General features: G+C 51.1%; 1 protein-coding gene across 1 annotated transcript in view; it reads left to right on the top strand.

Moving 5' to 3' along the window:
* Positions 1-3,910: 3,910 nt before the first annotated feature.
* Positions 3,911-17,242, top strand: part of GPR153 (G protein-coupled receptor 153) — a 34,031-nt gene continuing 20,699 nt past the window's right edge. Inside the window, exon 1 of the mRNA XM_077311513.1 lies at positions 3,911-4,150. The gene's annotated coding sequence lies outside the window, so the exon portion shown is untranslated. The remainder of the gene's footprint in view (positions 4,151-17,242) is intronic.

Here is a 17,242-nt window from a genome sequence, read left to right as displayed (position 1 = left end):
TACCGACAGACAGACAGACAGAATCTCTGCAGGACTCCTGCCTCTTTGCAGTTGGCCTCTTCATGGGCAGGGAATTCTACTTCCTCCCTATATCAGAAGGACCAGAGCCAGGGTTCTTCACCTGTAATTGACACCCACCATGGACACTATATCAACCAGAGCCATGGTTCTTCGCCTGTAATTGACAGCCATCAGTAATTGACACCCACCACGGACACTATATCAACCAGAGCCAGGGTTCTTCACCTGTAATTGACACCCACCACGGACACTATATCAACCAGAGCCAGGGTTCTTCGCCTGTAATTGACAGCCATCAGTAATTGACACCCACCACGGACACTATATCAACCAGAGCCAGGGTTCTTCGCCTGTAATTGACAGCCATCAGTAATTGACAACCACCAAGCACACTATATCAACAAGGACCAGAGCCAGGGTTCTTCGCCTGTAATTGACAGCCACCAGTAATTGACAGCCTCCACAGACACTATATCAACCAGAGCCTTGGTTCTTCGCCTGTAATTGACAAACCACCTGTAGTTGACAACCACCAAGGACATAACAGTTTCTCCCAGTGCTCCCTTTTTAAAAAAGACATAAAGCAGCATGCTAGATGAGGTCAGTTTATGTCTATAGGTGTATTTATGACCGATGCATGCAATCTCAGGCATACTAGTTAAAAATATCAGATCACAGATCTCAGGCATACATTCAAGGAGAGCTTCTTTTCTGACGGTCCTCAGCCAGCTCTTTAACCTTAGGTGTGGTTTCTGCCTGCCATGTGGCACTTTTGAAGGGTCCAGGGAGGAGAAACCTTGGATTTAATCCTCAGGATGGGGGGTGAGCAATATAGAGTTGATCTTCCCACCACAAGGAGAGCAAAGGGGCACCTGAAAATTGTAACTGACCCCTCCCCCCTCCCCGCACCGGGTCCAAAAGTTTTGAACATTCTCTAGAATTTCTAGATCCCCAATTCCCAGTCTTGCTGGTACGGTGACCCACAAGCCCGAATTATCTTGATATGGTGACCCACTTTACAAAAACAGAACGTGAACAAATCAATAAAACCGCAGAAGCCTTGACCCACTTCCGTAGGCATGGCAACCCAGTTTTTGGGTTAGGCCCCACAGGTTTGGAAATGCTGTTCTCCATTATCCCCTATGGCCCCCATGGAGACTAACAGGGCGAAGTGATTTTTATGGGTTTGCTTCCCTCATGCTTGTGCCTTTCTCACCGGGATTCAAGAGCAGACGGAATAATTGAAGCCAGCATAAGAAGAGCAGGAGGTCCTGCCATGACCAATGCAATAAAACCGGGTTACAAAATCAGAGAACGACGTACTAAAAACAGGAACAGTAAAAAATAAAATAAAATAACGAATATGATATTGCAAAAACTAGTGAAACAAAAAGTGGATTGGAACAAATACTTCGGAGGAAGGGGGGAGAAATGAGTAGCCCAAGGTCACACTAACCTGTCCTATGCTGAGTCAGTGAAGGTCAGTATTGCCAACTCTGGCTGGCAGCAGCTACTGCAGAATGCTTTAAACTGGAGATGCCCGAGATTGAGCCTGCTATGAAACACAGCCTCATCACTTTCTCAACTTTTTTACCATCAAGAAACCCCTGAAACCTTCTTCAGGCTTCGAGAAACCCCAGATGTGGCACAATTATGCAGAATATGGTTGGGGAACAGAGCTGTGGACATGCCCGCAGGGGGGCCTTCCCCTTCCCACCCCTTCCAGGCCCATCATTAGTCATTTTGGGATGGGGGAGAACAGGTCAGCATGGCCATATATGGTCATATCACTCGACAAATGCTTAACAAATTCTAAAAAGTATGAAAATTAATTGCTCCCACCCATTTGGGAAACCATTCTGTCAAGAAACTCCAGAGTTTCACAAAACCCTGGTTGAGAAGCCCTGCTTTAGCTTATAAGAGCCATGGATCCAGGCAGATGTTCCCCAGGGCCAGTTTCTACCTCCTTGGAGCAGCTGCCCTGACCCTCTAGTGGCCAAAGACCAGCACTGCAGCCTGACTGCATCACGCCGGACTGGCAGCGGGGCCAGGCTTAGAGCTGCCTTTTCAGTTCTGATTAAACCTAGAGGCGCCTTTGAAAGACGCCTCAGGGTGCCCTTCGAAATGGGAGATTTTGTAACGTCTCAGCAAGACAGTTGTGATTTATGGGGCGCATCTGAAAAACATTTTGGGCAACAGTGGGAAAAGGGGGCTTTGAGGCGGCCAAGTTCTGCACTCATTCCAGGGGACCCAAGCGGGAGTTCTTCCAACTTCTTTGCAGGAACTTCTGAGCTGAGTTGGATCAAGTCTCCGATTCTCCTGGAGTAACCATTTGTGCATTCCGGCTGCTAGTTTTCTTTGAGGGTCACCTGGAAAATGGATCCCAGCAGGTAGGACCGTGTTGGTCTGAAGTAGCACAGCATATGAGGCCAGGGGCATCTTTAAGACGAACAAAGATTGTGCATGCACAGGAACACACTCACACCTTGAATCAATGTTTGTTGGTCTTAAAGGTGCCCCTGGCCTCAAATTTTGCTGGGAAATGTCATGGGGGGGATACCCCTGGCTCCTAAGAAATCCAGAGGGGCTGTCCTTGGGGGGGGGGGAGGGTAGATAGCATCCGGGACTTCTAATTTGCTGACTAGCTCCGATTCAAGGTGGGACATCAGTGGGGTTTCCCTGTCTAGTTTTTGTTGTTGTTGTTTGAGTTTCCAAGGCAAGAGATGTTCACAGGCAGCTGGTCCAAATGAAAAGAAGGAATGCATGTTTGGATATATTTAATTAGTCAAGGGCTGAACTTAAAACCCTTTAAGATTTTCCCTTCCATAATGTTCAGGGGATTTATGGTACACCCATGGGGTTCTCAAGGCAGGAGGCATTCAGAGGTGCTTTGCTGTAGCTCAACTTAGGGTCAGGACTCTGGATTTCCTTGGTGGTCTCCTCTCCAAACAGTAAGGAGGGTGGACCCAGCTTAGCTTGCAAGATCTGAGGTCAGACTAGCCTGGCCAACCTGGGTCAGGGCAGTGTTGGTGGGGCCTGCTGGGAACTGTCCCTTAGGGGTAGTCAACCTGTGGTCCTCCAGATGTCCATGGACTACAATTCCCATGAGCCCCTGCCAGCATTTGCTGGCAGGGGCTCATGGGAATTGTAGTCCATGGACATCTGGAGGACCACAGGTTGACTACTTGGTAGGAGGCAGAGGCCAAGGCTGTCGGATCTTGGCCCAGTTAGGAGGAAGGCAGTGGGATGGAAGGTTGCCAACCTCCAGGTGGGATCTGGAGATCTCCCGGGAGTGCAATGGATGTCCAGGCATATACACTGCCTCCATTTCTCTGGAGACTCGGGCGACTGGGGAGGAGGGCATCACATCCCAGCCGGGCCTCGGAGTATCACAACCTGGAATTGGCATCGGGGTTTGGGGGTGGGGGTCTTCCTTTGCTTAGGCGCGTCCGGAAGCCGCTGCCCCCTCGCCCCGATTTCTCTGGAGACTCGGGCGACTGGGGAGGGGGGCATCACATCCCAGCCGGGCCTCGGAGTATCACAACCTGGAATTGGCATCGGGGTTTGGGGGTGGGGGTCTTCCTTTGCTTAGGCGCGTCCGGAAGCCGCTGCCCCCTCGCCCCGAGGCCAAGAAGGGCCGGCTGCTGCGGGGATGCACTCTGCGTACGCTCAGAGAGCCGCCGCGCGCCTGGCTCAGCCCGCCTCCCGAGTCCCGGGCGGGTGATTGATGGAAGCCGCAGAGGGGCTGCCGCGCCTCCGCCCCCCCGGACGCGCCACCATCGCCATCTTCCGCCGGGGCCGGCCCCGGAGCCCCAAATTCGAAGGGAAGGGCCGGGGAGGGGCGAGAGAAAGCCCGACGGGCTGCGCCCACCCCTCCCCCTCCCCCTCCCCCTTCCAGCCCTTTCCCACCCTGGCGAGGGGAGCCCCAGCCCAGCCCAGCCCAGAGGTTGCCGGATCCCGGGCGTGAGGTGGAGGCGGGGGCAGGGCAGGCTGCTTCCGACGGCCACGGGTGGGGGCGGGAGGCGAGGCGAGGCAGCCGGCGATGGCCCGCCCCGTCCCCGCCCCGGCAGCGGCGGCAGCAGCCAAGCGCGCAAGAGGCAGCCGGGCGCAGCGCCTCCAGCCCGGCCAGGTAAGCGCTCTGCCCCGCGGGGGAATGGACGGGATTCGGGAAGGAGCCCCGGAGGCGCCCTGGAGCCTCTCGGGAGGACGCCCCCCCCCGCCCTGTATTTGAGGGGGGGGGCTGGACCCCCAGTGGGCTCCCTTCCGAGGCGGGCCCCTCCCCAGGATCCGGAGGAGCGAGGGTCTCTTGCGCCCGCGAGGCGTGGCGGGCCCCGGTTGCCTTGGCCGTCCGTCTGCGGGCGAGCCGTCGCCTCCCGCCCCACCCTGATTGAGCCACTTCCAAGTTCGGTGGGGTTTTTTTTTGGGGGGGGGGGATCCAGCCCGCCAAGGAGGAAACCCCGCGCCCAGATGCGTCGGGCTGGAAAAGGGGGCGACTGGGAACGAGCCAGAACAGGCCACTGGGAGGGGGTGGGAGACCCCCGACCCCCCTCCCCCAAGCCCCCCTCCCAATCTTGCTTTTGTTTGCCAGCAGCTCTCCCGCCGCCCGGAGTAAGGAAAGGGGGCGTGCACCTCGGCGTAAATGCATAGGAGGGTGAGGGGGTGGGGAGAGGAGGGAGCCCCCCCACCTCCCGGGGTCGCCTGGGCAGCTCTCCCCTGCTGCTTGCTGCTGCGCTCCGCTCGTGTTGCAAACGTGCATGCACTAATGCAACGGGTGCGTGTTCGCCCCACAGATATGGGGATCGCCCAGAAGCTGTGGGTTAAGGCAGCCGAGGTTGCCAGTCTCTTTCTCCCCCCCCCCTCTGTACCCCGCGGCATCGCTGCCTTCCCCCCCCCCCCATACTGTGCATGAGCAGTTAGGGATGTTTTCTGTCGCCTTCGCCCCCTCGTGTCTGGGAGTCTTGGTGGGTGCTTCCCCGGAGGCGGCTTCTGCGTCTGCTAGCGAGGCTTTTGATTTCGGGATTCCCCCCCCCCCCAAAAAAAGACTTTGGAGTACTTTCCCCATGGACACAGGAGGGGAAGGCTGGGACAGGATGCTAACTGGGCAGGACCATGAACAGAAATGTGGTGCCCTCTCATCTTTAATACTTAGCCTTGTGCCCTCCCATTTTGTCCTCACAACAACCCTGCGAGGCAGGCGAGGCTGCGAGATAGAGATTGGCTCAAGGGTGCCTCGGTGGGGATTTGAACTTGGGTCTCACGGGTCCGAATCCAACACTCTCACCGCCACCATGGGGACCCAAAACTGCTTACGGCGTTCCCCTCTGCCCCCTTTTATCCTCACAACAACCCTGTGAAATAAGGGAGGTGGAGAGTGATTGGCCTAAGATCACTCAACATGCCCATGTGGGGATTTGAACTCGAGTCTCCCGAGTCCGGCAGGCTAACTGCTGCATTTTCTCAGGGCAGTCTGGAAAAGTGCCTTTTACAAAATGGGAGCGCTCCGTTCTTATTCATTGCTACATTGTGGATGGGGAGCAAAAGGTGCACTCACTTAAGGGGCTGAGGGTTTAAAGGAGGTAACTTAAAGGAGGTTTCGGCTTCCTTTGAAGCACCCTCCCCTCGCGATTCGGTGCTCCAAACGGCAGGGCGGGATGGTCCTCTGGGCCAGAAAGGACTGCGGGCCGTCCTGTTCCGCTCACTTCATTAGTCATTCTAAGGAATGTCAGGCTGTTGGGGAGCATGCTTTTTCTCCCTCCCACATAAGGGAATCTTCATCCCTACAGGGTTTGGAAATAAAGCCACCCCCTTCACAGTGAGTGAATGGAACTGCCATGAATCTAACCACTGGTCCATCTGGGTCAGTATCGTCCACTCTGGCTGCCAGCGGCTCTCCAGGGTGTGTGGCAGGAGTTTTTCCCCATCAGTGGTTCTCAACCTTCCTAATGCCGCGACCCTTTAATACCGTTCCCCATGTTGTGGTGACCCCCAACCATAGAATTATGCAAGTGTTCTTTCACAGAAATTAAACCAAAACTGACCAATGGCATGAAGACCCATTGTTCATGATTGTATATAAATTGTTTTCCCCCCGGGGTTTCTCAGTTCAGTTCTGCCCCTTGTCCCACCATGGCGATCTCACTCTTTTCCACTGCTCCAGACAGACGGACGCTCTATCTCGATCTACCCTGCAAGGCTGTTGTGTAGATGGCGCCCCCTTGGCCAAGCTGCTTGCCCTGCCACGATCCCTGTGAAAGGGTCGTTCGACTCCCAAAGGGATCCTGACCCCCAGGTTGAGAACCACTGTTCTTAGCGGATTCTTTTAAACTGGAGATGTTGGGGATTGAACTGGGGACCTTCGGCATGCCAAGCAGAGGCTCTGCCGCTGAGCCACAACCCCCTCCGCAAAGGTGCCAGGACTGTCACTGGCAGAGTCCTACAAGATCTTCTCCTGCACATGTTCGATTCTTCACTCCAACGGACACTTGGCTCTGAAGATTATAAAGAAAACAGCCCCAACACGTGCTGCTCTTTAAATATTTAAGCTTGAATATGTCTGAGGGGAGGCCTTTGAACCTTGCTGTGAGCATTCTCTCTCCACAAAATACTGAATACCGGAATCCTGGTTCATCCAGCTGTTTCCTGGGGCCGGGAGAAAGAGGCCCTCCTTCCGATAGTTTATGCTGTTCCAGCTGCAAAAGACTCCCTGGAGCATTTTGGAATACCGCATTCTAAATACTGTCTGGGGGGCAACTGAAAGGCTAACACGTTTCTTGGAGCAAAAGCCTTTGAAGGCTAGAGAGCGCTTCAGGCGTTTGCTTCAATAAATACTGGAAATGTTATTTGCCACGGTTAAAACAATCAGGGATTTGGGGGCATCTTAAAGCCTTAACAGATTTGTTGAGGAATGGTGGGAAAAAAAATTCAGGAACCCTGTCCCTCTCCATATATGCTCTATCAAATGTTAAAATTTAGGACAGGCTCTTTAGTTTAGAATATTATGGATCGCTACCGAGTTTCCGTTACTTTGCAGCTTCTCCCAGCTCTTCTGGCCTGTCCATGGTCAAGGCCTGCCTCTTCCAGACCTCAGTTAAGAGTTCTGTCTGCTCTGATGGACTTAGTACCAAAGAGACCTTCCTCCTTGCTTTGCTGGGTTTTATCACCTCTTTCTCCCCCACCCACCGAGCAGGTCAGGCCAGGTCAAAGAAACTTTTCCTGGAATCCCTTCCAGAAGACTTTTTAGTATTTAATTCCTGCCTGGAGGGGGGGCAGGGCCCTCCTATTGTCTCTTGCTACACCTATTAGCATTTCTTAAGAGGTAGCTGATATGGGGAAAGCTATTGACTCCCTCCCCCTTCCTGCCCAGAGAGAGAGAGAAAGAGAGAACAAAACTTTTAAAAACACCAAGTGAAGTTTTTGTTTGTTTCAGCCTACAAAGGAAAAAAAAATACATTTCTTCACACACACAAGCACAAGATTTCTACTGCCCTTTTGGCTTTGCTGGAACAGACTAGCCCACAGGAAACTCTGTCCTCTAACACCCAGTGGCCCCTCCCTTGTTTGTCTTCTCTCTTTTTTTTTGCACATTTCATGTGAAGCTAGAGTTGAAAATGAGCTGGCTGCTTTGTGATATATTTTTTTAACTGCTGTCTTGAGAAAGGTGTCCTCCTACTGCTCCCGCTCGGATTGAGCCAGGGGCAAGATTCAACCCCCGGGGCAGGGGGGGGCGATGTCAGCTTTTGGAATAGGTTCAAATGAGTAGCCGTGTCGGTCTGAAGTAGCACAATAAAATCTTCAAGGTGCTACTGGATTCCGATTTTATTGAGCTTTTGGGATGCGTACCCTGAGACAAGCGAGCGGGACAACTCTTGCCTAAGACTGGCCTGGGGAATTTAACCTGCAGGGGTGTGAACACTGCTTCCGATCTCTCTCCCTCTTTCCTGCATCACCTGCTCAGAGCTTCCGGGCAGCCAAGATGGCCAGCAGGACTCAGGTGTAGCGCTGATGTGGGTCACTAGGGCAGGCCTATAAGCTAAGGAGCAGTGACCAAGTGGTCGTGGTTCGGGGAAAGTGATGTTTAGATACCCCATGCCTGCTCATTGTTTAGATTCGAGCATCAGCCATGATGGTGCTGTTGCCGCTGGTGGGGGATGCTGGCACCTGGATGCATAGAAAGTTGAGTGTGGGGAAGGCTGTAGGGAGAAAGGACATTGGGCAAGGCTGAGCGGGAAACCTGGCTGGATCTCCAACCCAATCTTTTCTGAGAATCCCTTAGAACTGTGCATGGGCAGCAAGGGAGAGTGGCATATAAAACAAATAAATAATCGGAAGAAGAAGATGAAGGGCCAGAGTGGCTTAGTGGTTAAGAGCGGTAACCTCTAATCTGGAAAGCCGAGTTTGATTCTCCCACCTCTCCTCTACATACAGCCAACAGGGTGACCTTGACTGGTCACAGTTCTCTCTGGGCTCTCTCAGCCCCACCTGCCTCGCCGGGCGTCTGTTGTGGGGAGAGGAAGGGAAGGCGATTGTGAGCCACTTTGAGACTCCTTCGGGTAGTGAAAAGCTGGGTACAAAAACCAACCTTCTGACGAAGGGTGCTTGCACTCGAAAGCTCACGCCTTGAATAAATCTTTGTTGGTCTTAAAGGTGCTGCTGGACTCTGATTTTATTGTGCAACTCTTCTTTGTCTTTTTCAATAATCTGGTAGATGGATTATGGATCTCGGCTTACGAGGGACGCTTCTGTTGCATTGGTTGTGTTTTATATGGAGGCGGAGTCGATGCTAAAGAGGTTCACAGAGTTGAAGCTACATTTTGACGGCATCCAAATTACGTTTGTGGGGAGGGGGCATTGCAGGTCAAAGAGAAAGCGGTAAGTCAAGGAGAACTCTGCACAAGATATGCACAGGCAGAGATAAGGAGAAATCTGTCCCAAGTTGCTTGGGGAACTTAAAGCATCAGCTTTGTGCACCATAACATGGTTTCTAAAGGCTCTCCCAAGGAGTGTTTCCCCAACAGCAAACAACAGGGAGAGTTTACTTAGGAGTCAAGATAGAGTCGCAAATAAAAGACTTGTTTGCACTCCGGCTTAACTTTAATGTCGGCTTTGTTTAAGAGCAAGAAGGACACAGACACAAAGATAAGATTCGATGGCAGCACACAGGAACCTGGCTTGTATGTTGTCCGTGCAAACTCTGGCTTTTCTCCTGAATGGGGAGAAACAAATCGTGGTTGGCCTCCGTGTCTACAGGTGGATGTCAAGTCAAATGCGAGTTTGATGGAAGGAAAGGAGGAGGGAAATATGGCATGGGCTACAAGCCCGGTTCATGCTTTGCCGGGGACAAAGCTCTCCTTGTGATGCCGGTCTTTGTAACGGGCATCCCTGCCGCTTGGCGTGGCGTTCAGCCCGCACGGCAATTGCCAGCCGATAATCCCTCTAAGCACAGCAAAAAGAGTCGGTGTGTTTTGCCAAGAACGGGGCTTCCGCAGGGTAATTTCCCTTGGGAGAAAAACGCTCGTATTCTGGGCTTGAAATACCACGCGAATTGTTTTCTGGACCGGCTGAACAAGAGGGGATATGATAGGGAGGACACCGCTGTGTCTTGCTCCATCCGGGCGACGCTTACATAATGTCTGATGCTCTTCCTTGAAATGGCATGTTGGGAAAATCACAGAGAAAACCCGGGATACGAAGCTACCCTTAAGCCTGACCCGGAGATTACAACTGGTGCAGAATGGGGCAGCCAGGGTCCTTATTAGGACCCCACAGTGGGTGCATATTCAACCGGCTGTCTATGAGCTGTACTAGATTCCGGTCAAGTTCTGGATCAGGTTCAAGTTTTTAGGATTGACTTTCAATCTGCAGGTATCTGACTTTCAACCTGCAGGTATCTGCAGGACCTCCTCTCTCAGTATGTTCCTGGGAGAGTACTTCATTCATCTGGTGTGACCGTGTTGGCAATTCCTGGCCCCAATGACCTCTGCTTGGCTTCAGCCAGAGCCAGGGCCTTTTCAACCCTGGCTGCAGCCCAGTGAAATGAGTCCCAGTCGTGATCAGGGCCTGTAAGACAGCTCTCTTCTGCCAGGCTTACGATTGAGGTCAAAGCGGTTAATAACAGACCCCCCTATGTTCTCCTTTCAGGTTATTTCTCCCCTCGAATTGTTTTTATGTGTTTTAATCCATGTTGTAAACTGCCTCAAGCCCTTATGGGAGTAGGGCAGGATAGAAATATAAAAGGAATGAATGAATGAATGAATGAATGAATGAATGAATGAATGAATGAATGAATGAATGAATGAATGAATGAATGAATGAATGAATAGGGATGCACAAAAGTAACGCTCCTCAGCAGTGAATTAGGGATAGTTGTGATTCTTGCCTTGCTTTGTGGACAGCAGGAAGGACTAAACACTTTAATGCCATGCTCTTATGGGAAAAGCTGTGGTGGATCGTAAGAGTCTGAACCAGATTCCCCAGGTGTTAGACAAAAGATTTTGAACTAATTTAGTGTCATTGAGACCCCATGCACTTTCCAATTTTCCACTCTTTTTTGTCCCGAAACATAGACATTTAGAAGAAGAAGAAGAGTTGGTGCTTATATGCCACTTTTCTCCATGGGATAACTGGGTTCCTTCAAAAGGGGCTGCACTTCTTTTGTTGAGCATGGCCTCTTCTGTGCTGGCTCCCTGTGGCATGGGCTTCCCTTTATCGTTAGAAAAGCCTGCCAAATTAGGAGTTTATTCATGGAATTCAGTGGTTTGCTTTGGATTCTCTGGTCTGTTGTTTACGGCTGTCCTTGTTTTTTGATGAGGTTGTATTGGGAAGAGCTGTGAACAGAAACAGGGGTAGCCAAACTGTGACTCTCTAGATGTCCATGGACTACAATTTCCATGAGCCTCTGCCAGCAGGATCCTGGAATAATTTATAAAACATTTTGTCTGGTGATGAAGGTTGGGTTTTGTTTCAGGTTTTGTCCATCAAAGGCTTTTTTAAGACTGCATACCTGCTTCCCACATTTAACTATTTTAGTTTGCTTATTTATTTACTTCATTGATACCCCACCATTTCCTCACTGGGGACCCAAACTGGCTTACATCGATCTACTGTCCACTGTTTTATCCCCCCCCAACGACCCTGCGAGGTAGGTGAGACTGAGGGTGTGCGACTGGACCAAGGTCACCCCACAAACTTCCATAAATTAGCTTTGCTGGCATACCTGTTCTCTTGATTGGATTGTTCTGCAGATCCCCCTGAGGCAGTGTTTTAAAATATGCAGAGGACTTCAGCAAAACCCTCTAACCTTCTAACTGTGCAGTTTTGGCTCTTGCCTTGGCTTTCTGGGGTTTGAGGGACATGTCCTCCCTTTTCCTTTGGCTACTCATTCACCTCCATACCAGGAGGCTTTTTTTGTTTCCTTCTGAGGCTCTTCTTGGCTTTGTAAGCAAGGAAGCTGTCCAGGGTGACCCAGGGCAAGCAGCCCTCTCCGGCCCAGGGGGTTGGCCCTGTGAACATTCTCCACCACCTTTGTTTTAAAAACTGCACATTAAAGAGCTTTGTTGTGTAAAGCCTTTTCAAATAAACCTCTTAGGAGGTTTATGACTGCGGTTCGAGAAAGATATTTTGGTCCCTTTCCATTATTTTTTTTTCCTTCCTGTATTTCCACTCCTTTTTGCTTCTGCGAGAACTGGGAATAATGAAAGAGTTTGCGCTAGAAGGTGGTTTTGAAGGAGAAGAGTTGTCCCCTGAATGCAAGAAGAGCCAAGGGGAGGCCTGTGGACCCCTAAAGCATTTTTGGTCTGGCCATTGGTGGCCTTTGGTTCTTCTAAGGAGGGGTCAAAATACAGTGATATAGAAGAAGTTTTTTATACCCTGCTTTCCAGTGTCCAAAGGTGTCTCAAAGCAGCTGACAATCACCTCCCCTTTCTCTCCCCACAACAGGCACCCTAGAGTAAGTGGGATTGAGAGAGCTCTGACAGAACTGCTCTGGGAGAACAGTTCTAACAGGACTGTGAGCAGATAAGGTCACCCCGCTGGCTACAAGTGGAGGAAAAGTGGGGAATCAAACCCAACTCTCCATATTATAGGCTACAGCTCTTAATTTGGACTCTGCTTTTCTCCCCAAAACTGCATACTCCTCCTCTCCTCCATTTTATCCTTACCACAACCCTGTGAGGTAGGTTAGGCTGAGAGACCGTGACTGAGCCAAGCTTCTATGGAACAAGCATGGATTCAGACTCGGGTCTCCTAGATATCAATTTGACTTTCTGAGAGCTCAATAAAGATTTCTGTGCAGCCTGTTTCTCTTTTGGGGCATTGAGCACAGGTTTTCTGTCCCGTCCTGAGCAGTCTGGCTCCCATCTAGATTTATTTACAGTACATCTCCAAACCAGCTGTAAAACCTGCCCAACTTTTAAAACTGCAATCTAATAAAACGCTACACAGCAAATGTTTAAAACACAATTAAACTAAAAGCGTATCAGGGTAAATAGTGTTCCTAAGGCACGGCAGCTTTGCATTCATGCGCTTTTGGATTGACTTGCATGTTATGGCGCAATATTTGGAAATCACAGCGTTTCCTCCGGATCGCTCCCCTCTAAGCCCGTTTGATATCCCTGGGCTCAGCCCGGAGTCAGTCTGCACAGGCTTGCGCTGTTTTGAATCCGACCGTTCAGAACATTGTTGACAATCTGGAGATGGTTCAAAATAGATTCCACAGACGGCAAATCTGCCAGAGAGATCCTGGTCACCCAGCCTTGGTTGAGCCCAGAGGAGGGACAGACAGATGGTGACCCAACGTGGACCCCCAGGGCCTTCCTGTCTGGGTTTTAGTATGCCCCAGCCTGATCGTAGACACAAACAGAAACTCTCCTCTAAAAAAAACAAACCCATTTTGCGTTCTTGCAAGCCAAGTTCGGGAGGGTGTTTTCCAAAAGGGAACAGTATAACAATATCATAGCTCAGGAGGAAATCAACCTGTGGTCCTCCAGATGTTCATGGACTACAATTCCCATGAGGACCTGCCAGCATTTGTTGGCAGGGGCTCATAGGAATTGTAGTCCATGAACATCTGGAGGACCGCAGGTTGACTACCCCGTAGCTTATTCCCTTGTGTGTCTTCTTATTTGTTTGTTTGTTTGTTTGTTTGTTTGTTTATTATTAAACTTATATACTCCGTCCCTCTCGACAATTTGGCTCGGGATGGCTTACATTTGAAAGTCAAACAGCCTTTACGATAATAAATGCAATAAAAACCCTAAAATCAACACCCCATCCCCAGTTAAAACATAACAATCACACCCCACGAATGACACGGAAAGCAGATGGTGGACAAAAAAACCAAGAACAATTCCCCAATTCCCATCCCACCACTTGTAACAGTCAGATGTCACAGGGCGGAACCCATCTTTTGCAAGATGGGCTTCTACCTCTTCCGATCAGGGTTTTTTGCATTGTTTGTGGCATGTCACACACTGCTGTATTGGCGTGTTTTTAAATGTTGTAATCCTCTTGGAGACTCTACAGAGGCAGGCTGTAAATAAGGGAAGTCACTAAACAACCGGGGCAGGATCTAAAGCAGGGGTCCCCAACGCGGTGCCCATGGGCCCCATGATTCTCTCTCAGGCCCACCTATCTCGCAGGGTGCCTGTTGTGGGGAGAGGAAGGGAAGGCGATTGCAAGCCGCTTTGAGACCCCTAAAAAAGCGGGGCATAAAAACCAACTCTTCTTCCTCAAATCAGTGACTGGAATCGACCTCACCTTCTACCTGCGCAAGTTTGAATGGTGCAAATTGAATCTCCCTCTTGGCTCCTGGGAGTTCTTTCGGGTGTTGATGAGGGGTGAGAATGGAGCTTGGGACCTGCTGCTTAAGGTGAGCTGGCGAAAATGATTCGAGGTCACCTTTTTGTACTTCCTGGCTTGCGGGAAAGCTTGATAGAGAGGCAATAGGGGGGTTATTCATCCCAGTGCTCCCTGCACATATTCCTTTGCGCTTGGTGGTGCAAAGTGGCATCAAGCCACAGCCTGTGTGAGGACGTCAGAAGATGAGACCAATATAGTCCATCTCGTCCAGCAGCCTGTCTTACACAGCGGCCAACCAGTTCTTCTGGAGGGCCAAGAAGAAGGCAAAGAGACCAAGACTTTGCCCTGATGTGGCCTCCTAGCTCTGGGATTCAGAGGTTTAGTGCCTCTGAACATGGAGGTTCCCCTCAGTCACCACGGCCAGTAGCCACTGATCGACCTCTCTTCCTTGAATCTGTCTTCTAATCCTCTCAAAAATCTGTCTATTGCTGTGGCCATCACTACATCCTCTGGCAGAGAACTCTGCATTTTAATCATGCTCTTTGATGGTAAGGCCCCATCGGGGTTCTAAGGCAAGGGACGGAGAGGAGTCGTCAGCCATTGCTTGGCTCTGGGACTCTACAGTGTTATACTGTGCTGAGATCTCTTCCGTCCCCAGGCTCCGCCCTCAAATCCTCCAGGTATTCCCCATCCCAGCGCTTACAGTCCACGGGTCACAGCCCCAGGAAGAGCTCCAGCCTGGGGAATGCAGAACCTCAAGGCAGATTTCAGAGGGCAGGACATGGCCAGCAAGCAGGGATATTTTCTTCCCCTTCAGCCCAGAGAGAGGCACCGGTGACAGGCCTGATTCCCAAAGATGCCTCCCCTCCCCTCCCCTTACCTGCCCCAGACGATAACCTCTTGCAATTCCCCCGCCTGGCCTTTTCACCTTAATTATTATTTTTTCGTAATTGCCAATTCTCCTGTGACAAAAGGCCTTGGCACGGAGCACCACCGCTGTGGATATGAATTATGCTTCTGGAGGGTATGAATGATCCATTACTCACCAAAGAGGTTTAATGATCCCCTCTTGAGACTCGTTTCGGAGCCGGGGCGAGAGATTGGGGCTTTCACGGCTCTTGGCCCCCCCCCCCGCCTTCCCCCAGCTCCACCCGTGCGGTTCTTTCAATTACCACAAATTTGCAGATGTGCGTCTGGAACACAAAGCGCCGTGCAATCAGGGCGCCCAAGAGACAGGCGGAGCTGTGGTCAGCTTTTCTGGCTCACGGTCCCCCGGCAGCTAGGTTTTCAGTGAGGAAGCCGGGATGGGGGTTTCTGGCATGCAGGAGGTCCCAGGCTCCATCCTGGCCATCTCCAGGTAAAAGGGATCCTATAGACTTGTGATCCCCAACCTGTGGGCCGCGGACCACATGTGGTCCTTTGACTAATTGGAGGTGGGCCCCGAAGGACGCCTTCTCCCCCCCCCCGGCCCTTTACTTCATCCCCCCCAGCCCTTTACAACACACTTCATTGTTGTGGCGTGTCTGTATCTTATTTTGAAGGGATGTTTAAACATTACCATAGTGATCAGAGAGCGCTAGGGCAGTGGTTGAGAGTAGAGGAGTAAACTACCCCCCCCCCCCACCGGGCCTCAGTAAAAGGCGTTGAGTGGTCCCCGGTGAGTGGTCCCCGGCGTTGAGTGGTCCCCAGTGATAAAAAGGTTGGGGACCACTGCTATAGACCAGTGGCTCTCAACCTTCCTAGTGCTGTGACCCTTTAAAACAGTTCCTCCTGTTGTGGTGACCCCCAACCGTAAAATGATGCAAGTGTCCTTTCACAGAAATTAAACCAAAACTGACCAACGGCGTGAAGACCCATTGTTCATGATGGTATATAAATTGTTTTCCCCCCCGGGGTTTCTCAGTTCAGTTCTGCCTCTTGTCCCACCATCCCAATCTCGCTCTTTTCCAGACAGACGAATGCTCTATCTCGATCTACCCTGCAAGGTTGTTGTGTGGATGCCCCCCCGCCCCCGCCAAGCTGCTTGCCCTGTCACGACCTCTGTGAAAGAGTTATTCGACCCCCAAAGGGGCCCCGACCCCCAGGTTGAGAACCACTGCTATAGAAGGCGATATGAAAGACCTCCACCCAAGATTTTGGAGAGTTCTTGCCTGCCAGAATAGACAGAACTGAAGTTAAGGGTTTGGTGGTTAGACTCACTAGAACAGGGGTCTGTGTAAATTCGGGAGGGGTCCATGGCCTTTCCCCTCCTGACTTAAATGGACTTGGGCACAAGCTAAGGAACTGGCGACTTGCAACTCCTCCCCCCACCCAAATCCTTCATTAAGCTCCTCCCCATGTGGCAGCCATTTTTGTGGTGCTGGCCTTTCGTTGGGTTCCAGTGGTCCATGAATTCGCCCAGTGGGGGAACTGTTTATATGTCTCTGGCTTGCTCAAAAGCAGAGGTGGTAGAGGCCTGTTCACACTAGGAGAATTACGATGAAGACATTGGGGGGGGGTCATTTTCTCTGGGAGGAGGAGGGTGCACCAGGCAGCCACTAACAAGGACCCAAGTGACACAAGCCGAGAAACAAATTCCACTGCTTAGTCCAGTGGCAGAAACAACTGACCGACCGCAGCCCCACAGCTGCCCCAGGAGATTCGGAAAGGATGCAGAGGACGGTCAAATACGTCAGCAAGAGGGAGGTCTGATCCTGTTCCCTCGGCCTTGGCTGGATGCTTGGGGAATGCACAGTTAAAAAAAATAAACAACAAGAGACATTTTTTTCATTAAGTTTCGGCCAAAGCTGCAGGAAGCTTTGCAGATTAAACATTAAATCATGCTCTTGACAGCAAATGTCATATCGGGGAGGTCAAATGGGGTTGATTTTTCTTTTTAAAGTAGCGGAGCGGGGAGGGGGGGGCCCTGATAATTTGGTGTTGCACATCCATGTGCATGTGGTGGGTTGACAGAGGATCTGTCTGTTTCTCTGTCACTCTGAGAAGCCAACATGACGGCCTGAATGGGGCAGCAAAATGGTCATGCTCACGGATTCTGGGCATTTTCAGCAGTACTAAGATGGGCCGGCAAATATGTCTTTGTAAATTGAAAGATGCCCCTCCCCCAAAGGTATCCCCCCATGAGGTTTGAATGGGCCTTTCAAAAGTCACAGAACATTAAGGCAGCTGTTAAAAGGGGGGAGTAGGGAAGGATGGGGGAATTGGTCTACTTTTGCCCTAAAGAAGAATCTGCCGTTTTATCAAGAGGGGAACAGGGCAAGGGTCTCCTCTGCCTGTCCCAGGGCCTTAAGACAGACTTTTTCAACCAGGGTTTCGTGGATTTTAAATCTGTTAAACGTTTATCAGGTGATAGGACCATCTAGAAAGAGCCTCTTGTGGCGCAGAGTGGTAAGGCAGCTGTCTGAAAGCTCTGCCCATGAGGCTGGGC

This window comes from Paroedura picta, chromosome 15 (assembly GCF_049243985.1).
Source record: "Paroedura picta isolate Pp20150507F chromosome 15, Ppicta_v3.0, whole genome shotgun sequence".
In the NCBI taxonomy this organism is placed as follows: Eukaryota; Metazoa; Chordata; class Lepidosauria; order Squamata; family Gekkonidae; genus Paroedura; species Paroedura picta.
The sequence above is the reverse complement of the archived record's forward strand: the minus strand, read 5'-3'. Positions and strand labels throughout refer to the sequence as shown.